Genomic DNA, 7806 nt, shown 5'->3' on the forward strand with positions numbered 1-7806 from the left:
GATAGATAGATAGATAGATAGATAGATAGATAGATAGATAGATAGATGGATGGATGGATGGATGGATGGATGGATGGATGGATGGATGGATGGATGGATGGATGGATGGATGGATGGATGGATGGATAATGTACAGTTAGACAAACAAATTATTCTATACCCTGAAACATAGAGTTTATGTTGCAGTAAATTTGAAACAAAAGTTTCTACCATTGCATGTCATGATTCCATTTAAAGACTTGTCCACTTCTCCCCCTTCATCTCTCTTTAACAAGTTCATTTATTCATGAACACATACTGAGTGTTTCCTTCCACAATGTTTTTGAAACAAATTTAGAAGACTTTTAATTATTTTTCTTTAGATTATTATTGAATGTGGGCTTGGGCTTTTTAGTCAGATTATTTCTTACTTAAAAAGAGGGGGAGAAATTATTTTATAAGTGCTAGTTTAGTCATTTAGAGAAAACAATACTTTAAGGATATAAATATAAAAATGTTTAAGGTATTTGTTCCCTTTCAGGGTGTTTTATTTTTCTTTCTAATTAGCAAAAATGTTAAATTTCACTTTTAAGATTGTTGTAAATTTTTATTTTGTGCTTTTTTATTTATGTATTTAACTAGTTTAACTGCAGAGATTCTGAAAAACACTTTATTGTTTAAGTAAAATGAAACATTATCTTCATAATCAATGTTCTTCACTAAATATATACAAAACTGGGAGTTTTGTGGCGCAGAGGTTAGAGAGGTGGGCCTGTGATCCAAAGATCGCCGGTTCACGCCCCGGCCCCGACAACATCAAAACTGTGGGTGGGGTGGGTGAAACACCCACACTTGCCCCCACCCTCATTCGCCCCACCCTGGGCCCATGAGCAAGGCCCTTAACCCCCACCATGTGCTTCCTAAACAGGTCTCTCTTGAAAATGAGTTCTCGTGGCTCAATGAGACTAACCTGGATAAATAAAACTGGTGTCAAACAACTTTTGCTGGATGAGAACATAATGTAAAATTTAGATCAGTCTTGCTCCATCTTACACTTGTACAGTTTAATTGTAGCACAGTAGTCCCTCGTTTATCGCGGGGGATCCATAGCCTGAAGACCCACGATAAGTGAAAAATCATGAAGAAAGAATAGTAGTACAAGTAGTAAAGCCAAGATGGCTGTGCTCAGAGCAGTTGCAGCTTCACAAGCTTTTGGTGCGATCCCAGTTTTTAGGACTTTTGAAATTGACTCCGTACCTGACTCCGCATGATTTATGCGTGTGAATTATAGCTGAACCGAAGTGATGAGTATAAGAGCAGATTTTTTACAAAATATAGAAGCGATCAGCAACAAACTCAAAATTAAGCTTGACAGAATGCAGATCTTAAAGTCATCTTCCTGGAGGCTGCAGCAGAGGCGCTCCAATGGGCAAAAGAGGAAGCGCTGCTCCTAGCTTAAGAAGAGAGGATGGATGCCGGGCAGGGGTTCTAGTGAGGCTAAATGCTAACGCTAAAGCTGGAATGCTCCTGATACCATCTCTCTTTCTGTTGAATGTCTGCTCGTTGGACAACAAGATGGATTTGCTTTGTCTGAGAGCGAGCGCCTCAGAATAGAATAGAATAGAATAGAATAGAATAGAATAGAATAGAATAGAATAGAATAGAATAGAATAGAATAGAAACAGCCTTTATTGTCCCACGGATGGGAAATTCAAGTGTAACAGCAGCAACAGATAAAAAGATAAAAAGATTTCACACAAAAGTTCCTAAATGTTAAAAACAATATATAAAGAAATAAGATAAACAATATCAATAATAACTTTGATGAATATATACAAATATTAATATAATAATATAATATAATATATACTATATATAATAGTATATATATATATAATATTATATATATATATATATATAATATATTATAATAATATAATATAATTATAATTATAATAATAACGTTAAGATGATGAAGTGTGCAGTGATTTGCCTCACAGACATATAGATTACAAGCAAAATGCTGGATTCAGCCTTCCAGCTGGATGACAGACTCTTTTTGAGTGGATCGATGCAGCGAGCTAATGGGAAAATCAAGGGGAGGCGGAATGTGCATTTACGTGAGTAAAAGTTGGTGCACAAACGGTACGCTGGTTAGCCATCATTGCGCCAAGGCTTTTGAGCAGCTTAAAGTGAAATGTCAACCACATTATCTACCCCGTGAACAGCTAATCAGCTGTTCAACTGCAGCAGGAAGTTTATCCTGCAGTAGTATGGGCTGCACAATGATGCAGGAGGAAGCTTTTTCTGCTGCTCTGGACTGCACAAATGTGCAGCAGGTGCTAAATAATTTAAAATAATTTATTTTAAATAAAAATTCCATGCTGATTGTGCCGCTCATCCAACAATCAGCCAATTATATGTCATGTCCAATGTTATTTTGAAAAACTGTGATAGAGCGAGTCCGGGATAATCAAGTTGCGATGAAGTGAGGGACTCTGTATTTCAAAAATTGCATGTGTCTAAAAGCAGTCTTTTATGTGCTTCCACTGTAATGCTTTACATGGTCTTTCTTCATCCATCCATTATCTTCCGCTTGTTTCGAAGTTGTGTCATGAGGGCAGCATCTTGAGCAGGGAGGCCCAGACATCTCTTTCCACATCCACCTCTTCTAGCTCTTCTGGGAGTACACCAAAGACGTTCCCAGGCCAACCGAGAGATATTTTTTCATTCATTCAACCTTTATTTAGACAGGTAAATCCTATTGAGCCTCGAGGACTCATTTACAAGAGAGACCTGATTTCAACAAAGAATGAGGACAACAATGGACAACAGTGTCAACAATAGGCAGTTATAACAAGGCATACAGATTTTTTATTTTTATTTTTTTAAATAAGATGGCAAAAACAGCTAGATTATAAGGTGAATGCAGAAAACTAAAAACAGGAACATGTCTGCACTGGTCCTTGCCAGGAACTTAACATATTTTTAAAGCCACTTAGAGAGGTCAAGGTCAAGAGCTTCAGGTCTTTTTGTAAGATATTCCAGGAAACAGGATGGATGGAACAGCGGTTCTACTCTGAGTCTCTCCCAGATAACTGAACTTATCATTCTATCTCTAAGGGAGAGTCCAGCTACCCTACAGAGGAAATTCATTTCAACCCCCTTTATCTGCAATCTCAGTCTTTCTGTCACTACTCAGAGTTCGTGACCATAAGTGAGGGTAGGAATGTAGACCGACCACTAAACAAAAAGCTCTGCCTTACTGCTCAGCTCTCTTTTCACCACAACAGACCAGTACAGAGTCTGCAATATTGCAGACACCAAACCAGTCTGTCTGTCAATCTCACATTCCATTCTTCCCTCACTCGTGAGCAAAACTCCAAGATACTTGAACTCCTCCACTTGAGGCAAAACCTCACCCTCGATCCGAAGAGAGAAATCCACCCTTTTCAGACTGAGGACCATGGCCTCAGATTTGGAGGTGCTGAATCTCATCCCAGCCACTTCACATTCAGCTGCCAAACGCTCCAGTGAGAGCTGAAGGTCACAGCACAATGACACCAACAGGACCACATCAGCTGCAAAGAGCAGAGATGGAATCCTAAGGTCATGGAACCAGACACCCTTCACCCCATGGCTGCACAAAAAAATTCTGTCCAGAAAAGTTATGAACAGAATCTGTGACAACAGGCAGCCCTGGCAGAGTCAAGCTCCCACCCTGGAGGGGTCTGACCTACTACCAGCAATGTGAACCAGACTCTTGCACCACTTGTTACAGGGACCAAACACCCCATAGCAATGGACCCCCAATCCTATACTCACGGCGCATCCCCCACAGTGTACCCCAAGGAACACGGTCAAAATCTTTCTTAAAGTCCACGTGTAGACTGGATGGGCAAACTCCCATGACCCTTCGAGGACCCAAGTGAGGTTAAAGAGCTGGTCAGTGTTCCACGGCCAGGACAGAACCCTCATTGTTCCTCCTGGATCTGAGGTTCCACCAATGATCAGACTCGCTTCTCCAGTACCCCTGAATAGGCCTTACCAGGGAAGCTAAGGTGAGTGATGCCCCTGTAATTGGAGCACACCCTCTGGTCCCCACTTGCCTTAAACAGGTCTCACTTGTAAATGAGTCATATAAATAAAGGTTGAATGAATAAAAAATGAAGTGATGAACCACCACCCCAGTCTGCCAATCCAGTGGTGTGTCCCCAATATCCATGTAATGTTGCAATGACATGTCAACCAAGACAGCCCCACAACACACAGTGTCTTAAGGAACTCAAGGCAGATCTTGTCCATCCCCAGAGCCATTCTGCTGCAAATCTTTTTACTACCTTGGCAACCTCAGCCAAAGTTATGGACAGACCACCCCCAAAGTTCACCAGTTCAGCTTCCTCCATGGAACACATCAGTGAGATTGAGAAGATCAGAGAAGCATTTCTTCCAGGTCCTGATGACATCACTGGTTGAGGTCAACAGCATCCCACCTTCACTGAACAGTGTTAGTAAAGAGCTGCATTCCCCTCCTCAGCTGCCTGATGGTTTGCCAGAATCTCCTCGGAGCCAATTGAGAGTCTCTATCCAATTCCTCAACAAACTCCTTGCGCATCCAAATTTTTGCCTCAGCAACAACCAAGGCTGTGGTCCGCTTTGCCCTCCAGTATGCTTTAGCTGCCTCCAGAGTCCCACCATCAAACAAGGCCTGATAGGATTCGTTCTTCAGCTTGACAGCCTCCCTAACCTGGTTCTCCATGACCAAGTTTGAGGATGGCTGAGGATGGTTCTTTCTTGTTGTTAAAATAAAAAGTAGCTAGGACTCAAGTATAACTACATTTACGAAAACAAGACCGAACATTAGGTCATATTGCAGTTAGAATTAAAAAAAAAAAAAAAAAAATTATCACTCAATGCTTCCAAAACAAAAAAATCTAATTTAAAAAACAGTTTTCTGACTTCACAGCAAGCCTCATAATTTAAGAACTAGCCAATGACTCAAATAAATGTCTTGAATGAACAGTCATTTTCTCTCTGTGCCTACATCCTTTGGTAAAAATGACTTGTGGCGATGCTGGTTTATATTTATCCTTACTCTACTTTATTATGAGCGTACTTTGTGATGACACATTCATGTCATATGAATGTTACATAACCCAGTGATAAATGTCAGTGTAAATAAGCTGTGAATACCTACTGAACGCAGACATTTATTATGCTTCCCATTTAAAAAAAATAACAAGGTTTAGAATAGATTTTATTGATCTGGCTACACTAAAGTCCATTGCCATTGCTTGATACGACCCTAATACCCTCAAACTGACCTAATTGAACCAGTTTCTACTTTATACAGTATATTGCAGATAGTATCCCCTAACATAAAAGCAGTGTCAGGGCATTAAACTTATCTGCATGTGCTTACTGCACTTTGTGAATTTTTAAACACATAAAATCTTTCACTATCATCTTAGAAGGGAACATAACTGCATATTCAGTCTGTGGAGCATAAAACAACCCAGCTGGTAAATCCCTGCTGTCAGTTTATAAATATCCTTATTGATTAAGTATTTATGCATATGACTCTGTGAAATGTGTTCACAGAGAGAATTTCCTTCTCTGTTTTGTGATCTGTGGCTACAGATTTTTTTGCCCAGTGATATCCAAAACTAACATTTTCAGTGAATAAGAAACTTAACTGCAATATATGCTGGACATTAGTCTGTTGTTGTGAAAAGTGCTATAAATTCTGATAAAGTTATAAAACATTCAGAATTGTTTGCTGAATGTTCTTCATTAAAACATGGCTTTCCTTGAAACTTGTGTTTGCAGTAACACTGTTCAATGTCCATTAGCGAACAGAAAATTAGTATATTCAGTTTAACTTGCACAGCTATACAGTAAGTACCAAATCATTTACCAACAGCACTGTGTTTGGACTTGGGAATTTACAGAAAATGCTCACATTTGAAGGTGTGAGTGGTTTCTCTGCGCGTTAAGTTTCATTTTGTGAAATATTTGGGTATGATTTTGTTTTTAGACACATCTTGAACATGATAGCTAAATGTCAATATGTGTCTCTGTATGGTAGGGGTTCTGCAAAACTGTCATTTTGTATCATTTTGTCTTTACTTACATATATTTATATTTTTTTAAACTGGGAACTATGCAGTGTATCCTATTGGTGGACGATATTTGTAATTTGTAAGACTGTGCTAATACATTATTGATATGAGTTTTGGGGAAGCCTGCAGTGAAGAAGGGGAAAGCAGTGGGACCTGATGACAAACCAGTGGAGGTATGCAAGTGAGAAATGGCAGTGACGTTTTTGACTGGGATTATTCAATGGAAATTTTGAGGAGTGAGAAATCCCTGAGGAATGGTAAAGTGTGCTGGAGCCTATGTTTAAGAACAAGAATGATGTACAGAGTTGTAGCAACTACAGTGGGGGAAAAAGGTGATGAGCCATACTATGAAGACCTGGGAGGGAATTGTAGAAGCTAGACTTAGATGAGAGGTTTGTTTGTGAGCACCAGTATGGTTTCATGCCAAGAAAGAGCACCACAGACACCATCTTTGCTTTGAGGATGCTGATGGAGAAGTACTCCTGTGTGTCGTTGTGGATTTAGAAAAAACATATGAGGAAATCTGGAGTGGCAGAGAAGTATGTTAGAGGACATGTATGAGGACAGCAGGATAGTGGGGAGATGTGCAGTAGGAGTGACAGATAGCTTCAAGGTGGAGGTGGGAGGGCATCAAGGATCGACTCTGAACCCCTTTTTGTTTGCTCTGGTGATGGACCAACTAACAGATGGGGTCAGGCAGGAATCCTTGTGGACTATGATGTTTGCAGATGGCATTGTGATCTGTGGTGAGAACAGGGATCAGGTAGAAGAGAACTTGGAGAGGTGGAGGTATGCACTTGAAAGAAGAGGAATGAAAGTCAGGAGTAGTAAGACAGAGTACATGTGACATGTGTGTGAATGAGAGGGAGGCTGGTGGAACAGTGAGGCTACAAGGAGCAGAGGTCACAAGGTGCAGGACTTGAAGAACTTGGGATCCACTGTCCAAAAAAATGGAGAGTGTGGTAAAGAGGTGAAAAAGAGAGTCCAGGTAGGATGGAGTGGATGGAGAAAAGTCTCAGTAGTGATTTATGACAAAAGGGTGTCAGCAAAGGTCAAAGGAAAAGTTTACAAGATGGTGAGACCAGCTTTGTTGTATGGTCTGGAGACAGTGTCATTGACAAAAAGACAGGAGAAAAAAACTGGAAGTATCAGAAATGAAGACGTTGAAGTTCTCTGTAGGAGTGACATGGATGGATAAGATTAGCAATGAGATCATCAGAAGTACTTTCTGATCTATCCTTAGAGAACTTTACTAACTGGCTTTTCTATGTATGTGAATGTTCCTGTAAAGTGCCTTGAGACAACTTTGTTGTGATATGGTGCTATATAAATAAACTGAACTGAACTTAACAGCACAGATTGAAAAACTGGCAGAGAAAGTTAGAGAGGCCAGACTGAGATGGTTTGGACATGTCCAGAGGATGGACAGTGGGTATATTGGTAGAAGGATGTCAGAAATGCAGCTGTCAGGAAAAAGACAAAGAGGAAGGGCATAGAAGAGATGTATGGATGCAGTTAGAAAAGACATGGAGGTAGATGGGGACACAAAAATGTAATGCAGAAGATGAATTCAAAGCAGTGCATGTGTCTACTTCTGTCATATTGTATTGTATCCTATTCTAATAAATTGTATCCTATTGTATTGTATTGTGAACTTATGAACCACATTATTATGCATTGTTTCGTGTTGTATCTTGTTGTGTTG

General features: G+C 39.9%; 1 protein-coding gene across 1 annotated transcript in view; it reads left to right on the plus strand.

Annotated features, from left to right (window-relative positions):
• LOC119407460 (neurocan core protein-like) overlaps positions 1–7806 on the plus strand; it is a 32674-nt gene that overhangs the window by 7534 nt on the left and 17334 nt on the right. The window lies entirely within an intron of this gene.

The sequence above is a fragment of the Nematolebias whitei genome, chromosome 3 (genome assembly GCF_014905685.2).
Source record: "Nematolebias whitei isolate Nwh7 chromosome 3, NemWhi1, whole genome shotgun sequence".
Lineage (NCBI taxonomy): Eukaryota > Metazoa > Chordata > Actinopteri > Cyprinodontiformes > Rivulidae > Nematolebias > Nematolebias whitei.